This window comes from Uranotaenia lowii, chromosome 2, assembly GCF_029784155.1.
Source record: "Uranotaenia lowii strain MFRU-FL chromosome 2, ASM2978415v1, whole genome shotgun sequence".
Taxonomy (NCBI): Eukaryota; Metazoa; Arthropoda; class Insecta; order Diptera; family Culicidae; genus Uranotaenia; species Uranotaenia lowii.
The window spans coordinates 188,652,558-188,672,147 of NC_073692.1; the positions used below are offsets into that span (position 1 = coordinate 188,652,558).

Below are 19,590 nucleotides of genomic sequence, written 5' to 3' on the forward strand. Positions count from 1 at the left end.
AAAATCTGTAGATGACAGTAGATTTTGAAAGTTTAAAAGCTTTTTTTTAAAATACAGCCTCGAATTTCGTTTTTCGGACACTGATTTTAATTTTTTTTTTTTGCATTTTGCATCTGAATCTATAAACATAAATATATTCTGAATCTGATCTAGATCAGTATGTTCCACAAATTGTTTTTTTTAAATTAAAAAATGCATCTAGGTATTATCACAGTTTTCGAGAGATTTTTCGAATTTTCTGTTCAAAGAATCTTTTTGATGACATCATAAAAATACATTTTTATAACAAGTATACTTTAAACAAAAAAGAATAATCACCTTAAGCCCTACAATGTTGAATCCGACCCTGGCAGCCAGTTCTAGCTATTCGCTATCCGTATTCGTCTGATTCTTGCTAAAATCGGAGCTAATTTGCATAGCCATTCATTTTTTCTTTCCACTCATATGCGCTACGGTCGCAAGCAATAAACCTGTTTCTAAATCGCACCAATCGATTCTCGTCCGATGCCATTGAGAAAAAAACTTGCGAAAGGTGATATTGGGACAAAGGCTTTTCCTCTTTTCGAAGATTCGAAACTAAATTTTATCACCAAACGTCGTGACCTTGATGCGTGTCTACCGATACCTACCTATTGGATTGCATCTCTAGCTAACCTAATAGTGAACAACATCCGCAAAACCGAAGGCTCGCTCGCGTGTCATCTCCCGTTTGACTTAAATAAAAGCTACTCGCGCGCTTCTAATCAAACCGATCAGCTAAGCATATCATCAAAATGAAATCGGTCTGCTAGCTGAAATGCGCAACCAATGTTTTCGCGCGTACCGGTCTACGCAGCGCGAAGAGTTGAGGCGTGTAGGCGTGCGTGGAGCCCCGGCGCAACATAGTTTAATTTTTCAATGTCTCGTTGTGTGAGGATCAATTCGTTTCACACTTTTTTCGTTGTAATTGTTTACATGGCTGGATACAAAACTGCACCATCTACCTACATGATTGTGGGGAATGACAAGATTAATGAGTCAGAAAATGTACAAACTACTGGCATAATTATCCGGTCGGGGTGAGGCTTTTTGTTTTGATAATTTGGCAGAGTAAAACAAACAGAACAGTTAACACACCCATTCCTGGGAGTCGGATGATTTTTTTTAAACAGCAAAGCACTGTGCATGCGAAAATTTACCAAGTAACACTATTAGTTAATTGTAAACAACGAGAAGTTTAAGATAATTCCACTTTTGATGGAAAAGGTCATCTAGACATTGTCCCTGAAAGATTTGAAACACAAGTGGAATAAAAAAAAACCTTAGGGGATATAAGGACATAATGGCCACCTTAAGAAAAACGCTTATTTAACCATAGAAAACAACTATAATATGTTGTTTTACAAAAAGAACGGGTGACCGTGTATGCTAGTTCTCGTTTCAAATACTGGACGTTCCTCAATTTATGTCAAGGGAATTTGGCATGGTTGATGAAAAGATGGTGTTTGATTACATTTTGTAAAATAAGGACGCACTCTTTTTTCGGAAGACTTGGCGGCGGGATTATAATTTGCATGCTATCTTGGTTAGTCAACATCATGGTTATAGCTTCTCGAGACTTTCCCCCTTTTCACCCCGGATACCGTGAGTGCCTCTGCTTACGATTCCATTCCCTTAGAAGTCTCATTGAGTGGTTATTATTGTGTTGCGTGGTAGCCTAGATGGACGCGTGGGTTATTTTTTTTGCCACAACCGCGGCGCTGCCGTAAACCCAAGGTGGATTCAATACAAACATACATACATACAGAAAACAGCTATAATATGTGAATTACATCATTGTTTCGTGTTCGAACACTAAAATAGTCTATTTTCTAGTTGGCTGAAGCTTGAAAAACTAGATAAAACCGTTTAAAAATGCATTTTAACAGAAAATTGCCAAAGGCTGAAAACCAGCACTGTAGGGGCATATTGAAAACTCCCCCTGGGACAGTGTTACCACCATTAATGGGGGCACGATGAGCGTTTTCTGCCGAGGAATCTAGCAGCGAATTCAACTCGATGAAGTCAGGTGAGTTGAAGATTCATCAAACAAAGCCATAACAAAATAATCTAGGTCTGTTTGTAGAATATAAACAATTCACACACGCTTATACATTATGTTTCTGGTGCTTTGTTTGGCGGATGATGCTACTAGCCGTTTAATGTAACAATAAAAAAAATCAATCATGAATGGTATTTGAAAAAAAAAAATCACCTCGAACAGGAATCGAACTTGAGTCTACTGATTACCTCTCCGACACCTTATCAATAGGCCAAATCGTCAGATGAAACAAGTCAAGCTGTAGCTCTATTATTCAGTTGTCTTAATCGCTGCTATATTATACGGCAGAAAACGCTCATCGTGCCCCGGTTAATAGTGCTCTGTTCGCCCCAGGTCAACAAAGTTAAGAAAACACGCGTTTTAAAATTGATTTAAGAGAAAAAATTTAATGATGGTGAAAATTGAGAAACAATGTGTACATCATGTTGCAGTGCGTACATTTCAGATCAAGATGATTTAAAGGTCATGAAAGCTTATTTAGTGGTGCTAAAATATAACAATATTTTCGTCAATTGAGAACCTAGCTGATAATTTTTTAATATTTCTGTAAAGATGATAAGGATATTTCTTTTTTGGTGAAAAATAATACTATATGTAGTACGAAACAAATCTTTAGAAAATTTATTTAAAAAAATGCGTACTTTTGTTGAAAAGAGGAGTGCTTATTATGCTCCAGGTGGACGTTATGCCCTTATCTCCCCTATCTTGTTTCGATCATTGGATGATAAAACTTTGGCTTTTTATAGCAGTGTTAATATCAGATGTGTAAATATTTGAATGGCAATATTTTCTTTTTAACGCAAGAACTTCAAACTTATTACTTTTACATTTTCAGCTATTTTTTAAAGTTTATTGTCTATGTATGTATATGTCTATCTAGAAAAATCACATTGTTTTTGCGATTCTGAAGGCTCAACCTTCAAATGATAGCTAAAGAAGAAAAATTTTTTTTAAATAGTTTACACTGGTTGGTAACATTTTTGGATTAACCTGGAAGGGAAGCCAAAGCAGTATTGAGCCGGGGATGCCATATTTGGTGTAAGATTTGATCTTTTGAAAGACCCAAAAAATACTTTACTGCAAAACTTTATTGTTTTATGGGTAATTCATTCGCACTTCTAAAAACGAGGATATTTGAAATTGACGGTAAATTTGTCATGCTTTCGCGTCGTAATATTTTCTCTATTTTTTCGAATACAACTATAGTACTAGAATAGATTAGATAAAATGAATAGAACAGATAGAATAGATAGAATAGATAGAATAGATAGAATAGATAGAATAGATAGAATAGATAGAATAGATAGAATAGATAGAATAGATAGAATAGATAGAATAGATAGAATAGATAGAATAGATAGAATAGATAGAATAGATAGAATAGATAGAATAGATAGAATAGATAGAATAGATAGAATAGATAGAATAGATAGAATAGATAGAATTGATAGAATAGATAGAATAGATAGAATAGATAGAATAGATAGAATAGATAGAATAGATAGAATAGATAGAATAGATAGAATAGATAGAATAGATAGAAAAGATAGAATAGATAGAACAGATAGAATAGATAGAATAGATAGAACAGATAGAATAGATACAATAGATAATATAGAAAAAATAGATGGAATATTTAGTTAAATAAAATAAATACAAGTATAGAATTTGATAAAAAAGTAGAATATTATCTATTATATAAAATTCTCTTGTAACGGTGTTTGTAGTACTACTCCTCCGAAATGACCAAAAGAATTCAAATGAAACTATTTTTAGAATATTCTGTAGGCATGCGAATCGGTTTATATTGAATAAAAATAACCAAAAGTCGCATCAATTATCCGTAAGAATTAAATTTGTAATAATTTGAATAAAATAAAAGTCATGGCTTCCATACTTCAGAGAGAAATTTTCTTTCTTTTGGGCGCCGGGCGGTTTGTTTTTCGTCTCCATGGTCGAGGCGTCGCGAACCAACGTCGCGAAAGAATAGTTACCATGTCATAGCATACTGATTAGTGGGAACATTTGGGCGCGTATTTCTCAACCAGGCATACTAACAATGCACGTGGTGGCGCTATGAAGCCTAGATGTGATATTTTTCTAAATGATTCCCAGCACATTTTATTGAATGCGGCCTAGATGTGACCCAGATTGATATTTGTCCGATCGAATCAAAACCATATAAACGAGTTTAAAAATTAAAACTATTTTGATTTCGTGATAATTAAAGCAGCATGTTTTGTCTAAAAATATAAATTTAATATTGATAAAGGTATCTTTGCGAACGTTTGAAAAAAAGAAAGTGTGAAGATTTACAAAAAAATGTTTAATCCAATACGCCTAGATTCCTATCGATAGCAGTCAAAATAATAACATGTATAAATTTTTCAGAACCACAACAAAATTCGATGAAAAAGAACAAACACATGAACTGAACAAGAGCCTGTCCTTTGAAAAAGATCATATTTGAAAAGTGAGGATATGCATTTTCCGGAAGAATTTTCAGTTGAGAAGGTACACAAGAGCAAGAGCAAACGTTCAATCTTTACAAAAAAAATGTATAAATTATTTCATCATCTATGAATTGTTGGTCCCATACCAAAATCTGACAATATAAACACTATTTTTTTAAGTATTCACCAGTACATTGTTTACTGTTTGTTAACACACAATTCAAGTACATAATTAACATGAAAAGTGTGTTGTTGTTTTACCTATGTTGGCTACATAGAAGAGACTTTTTTGAGATTGATGTGCCAGTTGAAGCAGAGTTTTTTTTTTGATAAATTTGAATATCACAGGAAAGTGTTGAAAATACTATTCACTCCTGTCATTTTACATGGTGGAGCAAGTTCAAACGCGCCTTTTAGCCATGACACATCTACCTTTTAGGAATTTCCTCTTCAAAATGATTCAGCATTATATGAGAAAGGTCTGAAAGGGGTATCCTGCGTGTTGAATCTGAAGTGTATATTGAAAATTTTAAAAAGTGTCTTTGTAGATGAACGTCAGAACAGGTACACGTGTTGAATTAATTTCAAAACCTTTACACTATATTTTGCTTCTTTGAATAAGTTCAGAAAAAGCATTGTGTTTTCACTTGATTCAATAATTGGGACAAATGTTAACTTAGAAATATCTTTTTGCCAACATTTTTGCATATTTCATTTTGAACAAAAGTTTGTTGACAAATGATTAAGTTATGAACAAACGATAATTGATTTGTTTTAAAGATTTAGATATTTTTCTAATATTTCTAAAAGCTCAAATATGTTAAAATCCTTTTGCTTTTGCCCTGGTGTATCTGAATTGAAATTAAGATTTAAATTAAAAAATTGAAGCAAAAGAAACTTTTTTAAATGTTAACTAGCCTTCTCGGTGCAAAAATCATCATTTAAAGGTTTTGTGTGATGTTTAAATGAAAAATTTAAAAAAAATATTCATTGCACCGTCGAAGCATGAACAGATTTTTTCGATCCATTCAATTTTTGATAATCTGCTTTTCATTCGATTTTTAATGAACAGATTAGGTCAGTAAGCTAAAATCTTGAAAAGTCTTAAAAAGACCCTCAGATCCTTTTTGGCATCACCTTAAATTATAATTTATATTTATTATTACTATAATGTGTTTTCTCTAAATGTTTGGAATATGGCGAAAAAAATTATTAACATGATTTTAACATAATAAGGTATTTGGGAACAATATATGTTTCTATGATTTTTACAAACCTTTCTGCATGGCAGTGTTAAAAAGGGAGGGACAAAGAGAGTTACTTAAAAATTGCGTTGTATAGCTTGAAAACTGATTAACCAATCAGGGTTTCTTACAAGTTTGTTGACATAAATTGGGAACATGTCAAGCAACAGGAAGAGAGATTTTTTGCGTACGAATAAACTGAAACCCCCTGAGGAATATCATCTTTGTATTGAAATCCGAAACTCCAGTTGTAGATCTCTTTATGAAGAGTTTGCTTTTACATTATGTTGAAATTTGATTGGAAATGCTGTCTAGGAAATAAATCTTAATATCAATAAATTTACAAATATAATTTATTTTTGGAAGGTGTAGCAAAGCACACAGGGTCAGCTAGTAGAATATATAAGAAGCGAATTCTTATAAGATATTTTAAACAAACAATTTAGTATAGTACCTATAAATAACACAAACTCCAATGTATAATTTGTTTGTTTAAATATACTAGTTATTCAATCGCAAAACTTTAACAAAAACTCATTTTAAAGTCGTAAAATTATGCCAGAATTTAAAAGATAATAAAATAACAAAATAAATAAAAAAAATTCTTATAAAATTTTCAGAACTACATATGGGTCATTCTTTACTAGGTGATTGTGAAAATGCATCGATGGACTCCAATTTGGCCCTAAATCAGTAGGATGACTTACTGAAATTGGGACAATCGGACAACCCCCTCCTAATGGGTGTCCCGCATCGTTAAAAATTTAGTACTTTTTTCCCAAAACAGCAATTTTCTTTCGTGAATATCTCAGAAACTGTAGAAACTACAGATGAGGTAAGACCCTTTAACATTAAATTAATATTCATCGAATTCTATTGTTAAATTTTGCTTACAGTATTGTCTATTATTTATTATTTGTCCGTTATTTTTCGTGTTTTTAAACATAAAATGCAATTATGTCAAAATGCCCCCACTTTCTTTCAAATTTTTATAACGCCAATGTGTTCAAAGTAAAATTCTGCATTCAACCCATACAATGGTAATTTTTTGTATCACTTTTGTGTAACTTGATTGTTATAAGAATTAGCATGGGAGGTTTCTATGATTATTCAATATTCCTTCAATCCTTCCAGTAAAGAGATGGGAAGAGGAATGAGTGCAGGTTGTTGCGCATAACTTGAAAACTTTTCAAGCAAACGGCCAAATGAGTTTACGAAAAAAAATTCTAAGGCAATTCGAGACCCCTCCGCACAAGTAAAGCCCGAAAATTAGATTAAAAACAATCGTTATATTTTATCTTTGTATTGCGATTCGAAACTCAAGTTGCAGTTTGCATTTCAAAAGGTTCTTTCATAATAAGGTTGAGGTTTAATATAAAAAAAATGTACGAATAAAACAAAATTTAAATAGTTTTCAAAAATGTCCAAACAACCTTCAGCGCTCAATGAATAACGTTTTGTAGAAATTTGAAAATTGTATTGAAATAATTTAACGATATTAAAAATTATGTCTCGACTTAGATGAGCTTTAAAAACTTTAAATAACCCTCAAACGTTGGCTACACGCTAACAGTTTTACAAATTTTCATCAGTAATTAGTCTTCTTGCTGGATAGGTTTTTTAATTCGTCATTGGGTTAAAATGCTCTTCAAACAAATCGTGTTTATAAAATGCACAATACTTCTCATTGTTGAAATATGGTTTGTAAAACCCTTCAAGACTAACCTAATGACCTTTTTCTTTTAACTGGGTATCGCAGCACATAACAAATTGCGTACGTTAACGAAAAACGCAAAAAAAAAACACACGATGCTTTCCTTATTCTTGAATACGTTTATACGTTGAATATTTCAATTTATTGTCACCAAAATTACCTACGAATAAATTTTAGATTAATATTTAAAAAAAGAATTTTTAATAATATTCAAAGAATCTTTTTCAAAAACTGCCATTCTATAAGGAGTCCATTAATATTGTGACCTTGCTCTGTTTTGTAAGTATTGTTCTTCTTTAACAACATTGAAGCTCATCAAAGCTGCGCAGACCACAAATTGGCGATCACGGGTCAATTTTAGCCCGTGGGCCATGATTTGGTCACACAATGCTGTGGAAGGAAAAGCTTTAGAAATGTCTAATTATGCTTAAAAATTTAAGAGGAGCCAGCTAAGATTTGCTAAGTGACTGATGATAAAAATGAAATTAATGATAACTGCACTGCCGTGAAATGCCGAAGGGTTTTTTCTTTTGATCCATTATTTATTACTCTGGGACTTCTCATGAAATCTGTACAATCTATGTAAACATGTTTAAAAAGTTTAGCCCTTTGCATTACAACTCGTTACTTTGCGTTCAATTGCCTCAAATACACATTGAAATTTTGGAAAATTTTAAATTTTAGGCGATATCGGGATTTAATGTTAACAAAGTTTCATTGTTGTGCAATATTTGGCAGTGTTTTATATAGAGAAAGTGAATTTTCTGCGTATGAATCCGTGGAAAAAGTGTTTTTATCAGAGTTTTTGAGAAGCTGCGGTAAAGAAGTCTGGTGCTACGCCTCCCGGACCAACTCAAAAAGACCGGGGACCAGCTTATCCAATAATTTTAGGATGGCTAAAAGATAAGTACATTCTGTAAATTGTGGATTATTTTTTGGCATTCATAATTATAAATGATGTTGTAGACAACATGGTGGTAATAAAAGAGATGCACTGGCTTTGATAGCAATATATTTGTTGTGATGATATAGATGTTTTGATGCTTCAAATCTATGATACAAAATTGCGCGTTAGTCAACATTATGTTTAAAATAAAGTTCGGTTATGTTACTCACAAATCAGTGACCCTATACGCATCAACTCTTCCCTGACTGACAACTGATTCTAATCAGCTTGAAAAAGAATTCCCTGTAAACAAGTTCTAGATTATAACCAAATCGTTCGGAGCAAATCTATAAATTTTACCGTAATATTAGTTCTGCGATCTGATCGACAGAAATCGGTGATCTATCACTAGCGACTACAACTTTTCCTGCAAATACAAAATAGTTCAACAAATGCACTGATGATTAAAGCAGTTTTAAGTATAGTAACATTGGTGATTGGTCATAAAAAGATAGGATTAATAGCGGCACGTTATCCAAACGAACGGAAATATTTTTGTTTTTATTTGAAAATAAAACTTTTTAAAATAGAACCAAACTAAGGTAATATTTTTTTATTTGAGTTTCAGTAGTGACACTTATTGTAAGATTAAGAAAGGAAATAATTTCCAGGAAAAAAATATCAACTTATTTAACTAGGCAATAGAAAGAAGGTAGAAGAATAGGCTTGATAACTTTTATCACACTAGTTAACAGTGTCTCCCGATCATATCCTAAAGGTTAAAACCCAAACCTGAAAACTAAAATTGTTTTGCTAGGATGCAGAGGTGACCTTGATCCAACAAGATTGAACTTTCATCCCTTTCTACCTTTCCCAATCCATCCATTGACTACTAGGACGTGACCGGCTCCGTTATTGATGTTTAAAGAGAGAGCATCAGGCTTGAATCCCAGCCTCCGTTCATTTGACCTCTGAACAAAACTGATGGCCTCGGTCAATCACGGAGTAGCAGCCATTGGCGAGCTCGTTTTACTGAGCCACGCCTGCGATCATGGAATCCGAAATGCTTTTATTTTCATAACGACATTTTCCAATCAATGAGAACATTTTAACTTAAACTTGCATTGGTAAACTCATACAAAAGAACAAATGTTGATTAAGCATTTCGAATTGAATGATTAAAGGTGGATGTGAGTAGTCAATCAAGCTAAGCTAAGCTAATTGCCTCAAATACACATTAGTCACTTCGGCGTATGAACGTTGATTTTCATTTAAACATTATCCGACGAAGTGAAATTTGTCCATAGTTTCTTCATTAGGAGCATAGCTATATTGTGACCTAGAGAGCTGAAATTGGGTGTGGATGTTCGCTTTTTAATCAGAATCGATAAAGTACGTTTTCATTATACATTAAATTTCGTCGAAATCTGCATACGAACGTTTTCCAGTACTGCCTAATGATTTTAAATTTTATATTTGAGGTCGGTGCAAAAGGGGTTAATAAGACTGCTAAAATATGCTAAATTAATAACATTTTACACGATCTTAATTTGGAAAATGGATAAGATCGAACAAGGAAAATGATTTCTACCTATTTATTTCTACTTTGATACTTAAATGGCTTTAAACTTTTTTTTCTTCTTAAAACTGGTTAAAACATTGAGTTTGATAAAAAAAATTTCACTCGAAAGAAACCCTACGAATTTGCAATTATTTTGCAACGCTCATCATTTAGAACTTCCGTTTTGCAAACTGTTGACAGTATCAGAATCATCGGAAGTCAAATGACATATTTTGAATCAAAAGGACAGTTATCTGAAAATTTACGAGATTGATTGAATAACCTGAAGTCTAGCTAACCAACTTCTATCGATAGTTGTTGTTTCGATAAATGTTTCTGAATTATTTCAAATTTTTTACTAGTTGTATAACTTAGTTGTTGGGTCTTAGGTTTTATTATTGATAATGGATTTTTTTAAGCATTAAAAAAGTTTTTGCAATAATACTGCAAATAATAATAAAATACCATATATTTAGATAAGGTTTTTATGCAGTAGAGTGTTGAAATCTTCATTTTTAATTTTTACCGGGATCCCGAGAATTCCCGGGAAAAGGATCGTCAGATTTCCCGATTGCCGGAAAAGCTAAATTGGCCTGGAAATGAACACTCTACTTTTGGATTACAAAGAATCAGTTTAAAACTTTAGATGATTTGAAGAAGAAATTTTGGCGTGTTAAATCATCAAGAAAATTCAAATGATCTTAAAATTATTATTGGTTTTTCCTATTCTTAAGCTTCTTTTTTTGGCATCATGAAAAGAAGCTCTTCCATGAAAAGTTTATAACCCTTTCATAAAAAAATTCTGAATTCAATGAAAATTATTAAAAAAAATGGCAAGTTTTGCTGGCTTTCACAAACTTCAAGAATTGTTTGTGTCAAGGTTTAATATATCAACAAATTCATATTTAGGCTATGCAAAGCAGTTTTTTTTTTGCAATTTTTTATTTTCATCCTACGGTGAAATAGGTGTAAAATAAACAGTCGAAAATACTAAAATAAAAAAAAAATATTTTGAAAATTTCTTTATTTTCATAATTTTGAAATATTTTCTGGGGTACAATTTAGGTTTAAAGTTTGTTTACATGAATTGTACTGCAAGAATAAAGGATGGTTAAAGTCCAAAGATATATTTTTTAGATCGTTCAGTACATCTTTGGCGATTTTTACATGGAACAGGGAGCTGTAAAAATGTATAAATTCGAAATTTTCATACAAAGCTTGCAGCGATCTAGTGGCCATCCAAGTGAATTACTATGTTTGCGTTTGTTTATTATGCATCAAGATGAGATGAAAATCATGGGCTCGTTTGCTCATAGGGATTTCGTGGAACAGTCAATTGAAAATTATCATTGGTAAATTTTGGTCAAATGTCAGCACATAGTTTATATAGACCACCCATATAAACTATTCAATGTTCTATAATAATTTGACTAAAACAACATCGGATCGATATTCAGATACACAGATACACAGTTCTGGTTTTTGCTCGGCAGGTTTAAGAGGGGGGGGGGGGGGGGGGGGGGGGTAGGGTCTAACGGGTAAAAAAAAAGCACCATTTTCACGATCTTTTTCTAGAGCTATCGTTCAAACAAATGTATTCAAATTTTTTGCATTATACAAAGCATTGTTATAAGAACATTTAGTAATTTTTTTGTAGAAAAATATTGAAAAATGAACCGGTGACGGAGCACTTTCGAGGATGCCTTTTAGAAAACAGGATTTGCGGTGAACACTGTATCTCAGCACAGAATCATCTGAAGTAAAAAATTAGAGCAAAATATTTTTAATAGATGTTTTTCTGGACCCCAACGTTTTTATTTAACATAAAAAATTTTTTATGAAATTTTTGTGGCTGTTTTAGGTAAAAACTACGATTTTTCACGAAAAATTCCGCCATTTTTTATCTGTAAAATCTCCCCAAAGTAAAAAAAAAAGAAAAACGTTGGGGTCTGGTATTTTATATGTAGAAAATATGTTCCAAATTTGAAAAGAATCGGATAAGTAGTTTTCAAATGACGATGTCCACGGACTTTAAAAATGTGCTTTCGAGAAAAAGCCGCTTGAAGTTTCTGCTCTTGCTTTCTTACAGTATTAGATAGGAGGAGATAAAGGCCTATAATTTCTACAGTTTTGCTTCAATTGACTTGAAAATTTGACACAACATTCTTGAAATGTTTTACAATAAGAAAATAAAAAAAATAAAAAAATCGATTTTTTTAAAGTGTTAGACCCAAGCCCCCCCCCCCCCCCTTAAGGAATGCGTCTGAAATCCATTTTTTCTGGTTAATCAAGTGAGTTAATGATGTAAAAGTGAAAAGTTACATTGCTTCGAGAATCAAAATAGAACACATTGTCACAAAAAACACATTACAATTGGTTGAAGGCCACAAACGGGTGTCGTTCATATGAAGTGTTAACAGATTTTACCGTTTTTGTATTTTGTATGAGAGTTCTCCCCCTCCCTTTTGAGATGGGATGGATATAAACAGATAATCATGTCAAAACGAGCAAATATTTCATGCTTTAAGAATATAACTCAAAAACTATTTGAGTTAAGAGATTCGTTCTGTATTTCTTCCATAGATGATCCAATATACGTCACTGCGGCGTTTTAACAGTAACTTTGACGTTTCGTTTTTCTCAAATATTTCAAAAAAGGTTCGATTTTTTCAAAAAACTTTCAGTGGATTAAAAAGCTCGTCGAAAAACGCTTAAAATAGAATTAAAAAGTCATAATTGTCAAAAAATGGTTGACGTCACTTCGATATATCACGGCAGAAATCTCTGTGTCTATTTAGGGTAATGGTAATCTTGGATGGGATGGTAATTCTTGATCGCACAACTATAACGCTAGAAAAGTACAATTCTTTTCAAACAAATAATTCGCACAATTATGTATATCTCACAGCATTGATAACAGTAACTTTTAAGTGGAGTAGAAACATATAAATATAATTTTGTGTTTGATTTTCAACGATAAAACCAACTTAAAACACTATACACAAATTGCTGAGAAAATCGTAGACAATATTATCCTTCGGAATATTCTCATAACAAATGATAGAGGTGATTCGCGTCCGTGATTGCCACTTCAAAATTTTGATACCAATTAATTTGGCTTACTGTAACGAAATGGATATGATTAAAAACTTCGTTATACTCTTGGCATGAAATTAAAAAAAAATGTGATTAATGTATGGAACATTATTGATCACGACTCATCCCAATGCAATGTTTTGCCTATAATGCCTGGAAGAAATTTATACGATCTAGAAAAGACCCTCATTCTCAGTTTTATGTTTCAAACGGTTTCGCAAATACCATCGATACGCCTATTTGACTCTTGAATGCTAAGCATCCAACGATCAAGCCGTCTTGCAGATACTAGTATGTATCAGTATCAGTCTCTGGCTAAAATAAAGTGAACTCCAATATCCGATACCACAGAATGCCACCAAACTCAATCGGTTCGGTGAGATCGGAACAATTATAAGTAGGTGTCACGACACACAAGCAAGGTCATTCTTCTCGCTAAACACGACAGAAGACGGAGGAACGGACGGAAGCTGCGATTACGATAGTTAGAGAAACGCCTCACTCGCCAGCTTCCCTCGCTGTTTAATAATCTGATTATGAAGAACATGTCGTTCTCTTGATGCTCTGATTGAGACTTGAAAAGTGACAGCACCCGGAGCTTGGGGTCGTTCGTCGTCGTCGTCGTCGATTAGAAACTGAACTCAACCTTTATTTGCAGTTTCCCAGCCGAGAGAAACTGGTTCACCTTTGATAACTTCCTTTCACTTGAGGTGTGGATGGAGATATTTCAGGTTTCTCGCTTCTACTCAAAGAACTGTTCATGAAGTGATAAGTGTTCTTCTCGCCGGTGACAATGATCCCCTTATAACTAACAAAGGTAATTGCATCGTGGATCAATTTCCATAAGTCATCAATTCATAAACGGGGGCAGTTCGAAAAAGTTTAGTTCCGTTCAGTGGCAGGGTAGGTAAATCGGTGCTTGGCCGGACACTACAAAGGCGTGATGACTGTGTTAAAACAGAAAATAGTGATGACCCCTCCGAGGGGTTCAAGCTTCTTCGTATGTATGACGAACAGCGCAACGATCGAGGATCGTTTACGGCTATTATATTTGTTTAGTACTCACTCAATAGATATGGCTGTAAATCGCGGTGACTGGACAAACCTAAATAGCTCAACGGCTATCTAACTATGAAACCATTTAGCGGCTAGATACTTACTTAGGTTAGGTCGTTTGGTTCGATTGACGAACTTGTTGATGTGAATGAGCCATCAATCTATTCTGGAATCGGGTGGCCAGAGAATATATTTTTGACAACTATGTTACATCAGAATTACATCAAAGAATTTTCAAGTAGGTTTTTGTTTTGATAACAATAAAATATATGGGAGAATCATATCTTATCCTTGTACACACTAATGCAGAGTAAGGAGTGTCGACGAAAGAAATTAGGCACCTGTTTTTTATGGCAAATGTTCAGTTTTACAGGTTGAAATATCGTAAGATAGTGTACATTTCAATAATTATATGAAACATCAGAGCTATACGCCTTGTGTCTAGAGCATGTCGAATTTTTTTTAAATATCTGACAATTTGCGCTGGGGTTCTTTAGATCTTTTCCAAAATTCAAAATATTGGATCATTTTTACGTCTTCAAAACACATTTATTTTTTTCAAATTTCTATTTTTTCTGAGATAGATTCACACAGCAAAAATTATTTTCCGTAAAATTACAGCAAATATCCTGTAACAAAAAGGAGCAGGACATTTACCGTAATTTTACAGGTCGCAAAAAATCACATGTCTTTTATTTTTACGTGGACTAATTGTTTTACAGACTGGTTTAAAATTACAGTGCCGTAAAATTTTGGTTCATTGAATTGATTTGGCACGATTTTTTAATTTTTGTTTTTCGAAGCTAATACAACTTTTTTTCGATGAAAATAAATGCAACATAGGTATCGTTCAATTACTTTATTTAACAAAAAAAATTAAAAATTAAAAATTTTCTGGGGATGGAAACGAAGAGGAGCCGTCTTTATCACCGGGCGACAGCTTTCCGCTAGTTTCGTACAAGCATCGAAAATCGAATCATCTTCCTACAAGTTGAACCAATACATCGATGTAGTGACAAAATAGATATCCCCCTAATACGCGCATTTTTCCCCACTTTTAAACACCTCTCTGGCCGCCACGACGGCGATCACCGAATATTTTTTGATCACAAATCGAAAACAGGACCAAAAAAAAAATAATAGTAAAAATAAAACCATTCGCACGCGTCACTCTGACGTTTATATTTTGATACCTAAATTAAATGCAAGTAGTTTTCAGTTGATTTGTTTAAAATAAAATAGAAAAGCATTTAAACTTACAGCCAATGTCCTGTAACAAAAAGGAGCAGGACATTTACCGTAGTTTTACAGGCCGAAAAATGTAAAACTACACAGAATTTTTTTTGACAATTACGTGTCACTGAAACTGCAACCTTTAAAATAAATCAACCTGTAACTAACAAAACCTGTAATTTTAAATTGTTTTCCTTAAAAGTTAACGAAAATTCATTTATTATTACAGCAAATGTCCTGTAAAAAAGTTGTACACTGAAAATTAAATGTCACGTTATTTGTTTTTCGACCTGTAAAATTACGGTGAATGTCCTGCTCCTTTTTGATACAAGACATTTGCGTAATTTTACAGGAAATAATTTTTGCTGTGTACGGCAGATGTCAAGCTCCTTTTTGTTACAGGACATTTGCTGTAATTTTAAATAATTTTATAGTTAATTTCAAATCAATCAATTGAGAATTGCTTGTTTTGCGCATTACAGGTTGAATTTTTTTTAAAGGCGACCATTTCAAAGTACACGTAATAATTATTATTTTTTTGTGTCCAGTTAGTTTTTTTGTAAATAAAATAATACAATATTTCAAAGCAATATAATACAATATTTCATAACTCTGTTATTTTTCTACGAAAATAATAAAATTGCAAATCAAAACGCATTGATATTTTATCTGCTTTTCAAATCAAACTATTAATCTGTTTAAAGTAATTTCCTTTAACATGAAAAATTTTAAATAACCTTTAAATGGTGTCTAAAAGTATCGTCTGCATCACGGAATACTCCCCCTTTATGTGGGTTCAGGAAAAGCAAGAGAGGTATTCTACTCGACAAAAAAAATTCGTTATCCAGTAAGGGTTCCTGGTTTTTTATTCGAATCATCACAAGAAAATAAATATGAAAAACTGGTTAGAAATTGACGGTGGAATTTGGTTTTGCATTTCATTCAAAATTTGATTCATGAATTTTGAAACTAATATGCATTTTCTAAATATGGAAAAAACAGGAACTATCCTGAGTTTCTTTTTTAAATCCCGCCTCGAGGTCCTTGAACTTAATTCAAAATTGGGTTCTTCATTTGAAATTCATTTTTTAATTCAGGTTTACAAGTCGGATTAGAAATTAATAGTACAAATAATAAATTCAGATTGATACCGAAACTGCAGGAATAAAATTATAGATTCATGAAACAAACTTTGCTTCTTGGCTCATATTTGAAATTCTTTTCTGAAATGCAAATTCAGTAATCGTTTTTTGTACATTTCTGAAATCGTTTTGATATTCGGAAACAGATCCAAAATTCAAATTTTGAATTCAGGTTACGTCTGCTACATAGGATGCACAGGAATGTTACAACATAAATCGCAAACTAGCGAGCTGAAACGATTATAGGAAAAAAGATACACAAACGAGGAATACGCCAACAAACAGCATCAATAGAACACGAAGCAGCTATGCCTCAAACAAGACAAACTAAATATGTTAAAAAATTGTCACATAAAAACTACAAATTCGTCTATGATTATTGAAAAAGACAAGGACATCATACACATTTAATAAAACAACATTTTTCGGTGCCTCGAAAAAATACAAAAAAAGAAACCAAAACAACAAAACACAAACCAACAACCAGCTTCTATTAAAAAAACAACATGAAATGGTGTACACAATGCAAGTATTTTGTTCATAAAAAGTGTTACAAAAATCAACAATAGCCCAGAAAAAGAACTTTTAACAATAAATCACGCACAAAATTATAACTTACACAAAAAAATCCAACACATTTTACAATACATAGCTTGAAACAGAAACCGACAGCAGTAAACGATACGCCGTTTCCAACCTGACAAAAAACGACAACTTTTTCGGTAAGAGTCAATTAGATTCAGTAGACGAAAACTAATAAATTTAAGTCCCTGATGAAGATCCCATGAGAATCGAAACGTTGAATATGAGAAAATAAAGTCGTTTTAACTAAAAAACTTGAGACTGAAGGCCGAGAATCAATCCATTTAAAGTAAATTAAAAAGTCGCCCCAAAAAGAGAATTCAGGTTCAGAATTTAGATCCAATTTATGTTCAAACTCAACACGTAAATGAGTTTCCCAATCACAATAATATTATCAAGATGATTATTTCTTCAAGCAACTCGAATTGCAGGAGATAGCAGATTTAAAATTTTTATTGTTAACTTAAATTCTAATTTCAAAATTTTCAACCAATGTCAGTTTGTATACAAAATTCAGCTGAAAATTTCAAATAAGGTGTTTAAATGTTAAAACCCAAATGATAGTTTTGAGAAAACGTGTTTCAAAGTTGTCAATTTTCTGTAATTTAAATATACTTAATTTTTGTTAAGTAGAAGAGGAATTTGAGTTTATTTCACAAGTATAGTTTTTTTTTTAAATCATCTACAGGATTATAATTACTTCTGTTGATTTCTTTTAAAACACATATGCTGATAAAAAAACATGTTATTTCCCTGTAAAAATCTTAGGGTTTCATTCTCAGTGGCTTTTACTGAGAGGCACTTTTTTTCTTTATCAGTCTATGTATTTCAATAGAAATCAATTGAAATAATTGAAATCCTGAAGATGATTAAAAAAAACTATTTTTTTTGATATAATTTATAGTATTATCTAACTAAAATAGCAGTTTTTTCAAGAGTTTATTTATTTCAAACTTAAATCTTAAATTTTCATCGAGTTTGCGAAAGTTATATTTGACTTATTTTCAGTGATAGTAAAAATCTTGAATTTTCTTAAGATTTTGCTTATTTTTTGCATTTCAACGTTTTTTTTTTAAATAAATTGAAACTTTTCTTTATAAAAAACTAATTCTATGCTCACATCAAATCATCTAAATTCACTATATATATTCAAAATTTCAACCATCGATTAAAGTAAGTTTCTTTTTTGTTACTAAAGGAGGGTTTTACAAATCTAGCTTAAAATTTTAAAGATTTTCAAATGTTTCTATTTTAAACGATAAACTTTTACTGTAAAAGAACTTGAAAAAAAAACAACTACGTAGCATTCAAAATTTGTATTTTGGATTTGTTCCGTATTTCAATACGATTTCCGATTACAATATCAAATAAGAGATTTCGCGTTTTTATGTTGAGCTAAAAAACTTCATCTCGTCAAATCCATTACTAAGTATTTGAAATTTTAGTTAATTTTTCATATTTTAATTTTCAATTGTATTGCTAAAGAAGAACTCTCAATTGAATTTCTATAGTATAATTCCGTCTGCTCTTTGACATTTCAACTGAAACTTTATTGTGAGGCTGGTAATTTTATTATGATTTCTTACTTGAGTTTGAATAGGCAATTATTAGTTTTATTATGAATCTTTAATAAGAAACAACAGAATTGAGATTGTCTCGGAACAAAATAACTAACTTGAACTCATTCAAAAATTGGCCCACCAAACCAACCAATATGTACTGAAAAACTCTAAGAAAAGAATTCGATACAGGATACCCTTTTACTCCGATGTTAGGCATCCATTTTCTTCTCCAAATTCACTCAAGTTTCACAATGTTCTTAAGGCTCGGCTTTATATTTTTTTATGTGTATACTATATGTAGTTTAATGTGTGCGTTGCAAAATTTCATCATTACAATAAGATATTTTGAAATTATCAAAAGAGAGAGATACTTCCCTTATGAACCTATTGGCTCTCCTAAAACTGTATAAAACTATGTTTTGTATTACAGAAATTGTGACCAATGTGTTACTTTATGGTCCCAAATATAAATGCATAAGCGATCAAACCCATCTGATTAAATTTGAAATACATTTCTAAATTCCTCGAATTATTCGTTTTTTTTTTGTACTAGAGTCTCCACTTTCTCAAAATTTGGGTTTTTTTTTATTTTCTTCACAAAATCTTAACTCCCGAAATTAATAATTGTATATGGGTTTTTGATTAAATATCTGAAAAAAACCGTTTGTTTCATTTTCTACTATTTCAAATCCGCAACAAATTTGTCTTTGAAACTTTACAAACGCTCGGACTTCAACGAAACCTAATCAAGTGGCTTGAGAAAATGTTTAACAAGTTCATCGCCACGTTCATTTTTGTTGTTTTACTAGCCGGACCCAAAGAAATTTTCAGAGAGAGAAAGCAAAGAGGGAGAACTCTCATATTTGAAACGTGTGGCGAAGCTGAGCGGTAAACTCAAGTAAGAGAGCGTCATACGCTTTTTGATGTGACGGGCCCCCCCCGGAAATACACCCGTCACCCGAATATGGGTGCCGTGGCGAC

General features: G+C 32.2%; 1 protein-coding gene across 2 annotated transcripts in view; it reads left to right on the plus strand.

Annotated features, from left to right (window-relative positions):
• The window catches only part of LOC129748297 (protein gustavus), a 738,224-nt gene that overhangs the window by 111,622 nt on the left and 607,012 nt on the right, over positions 1–19,590 (plus strand). The gene's annotated exons all lie outside the window — the stretch shown is intronic.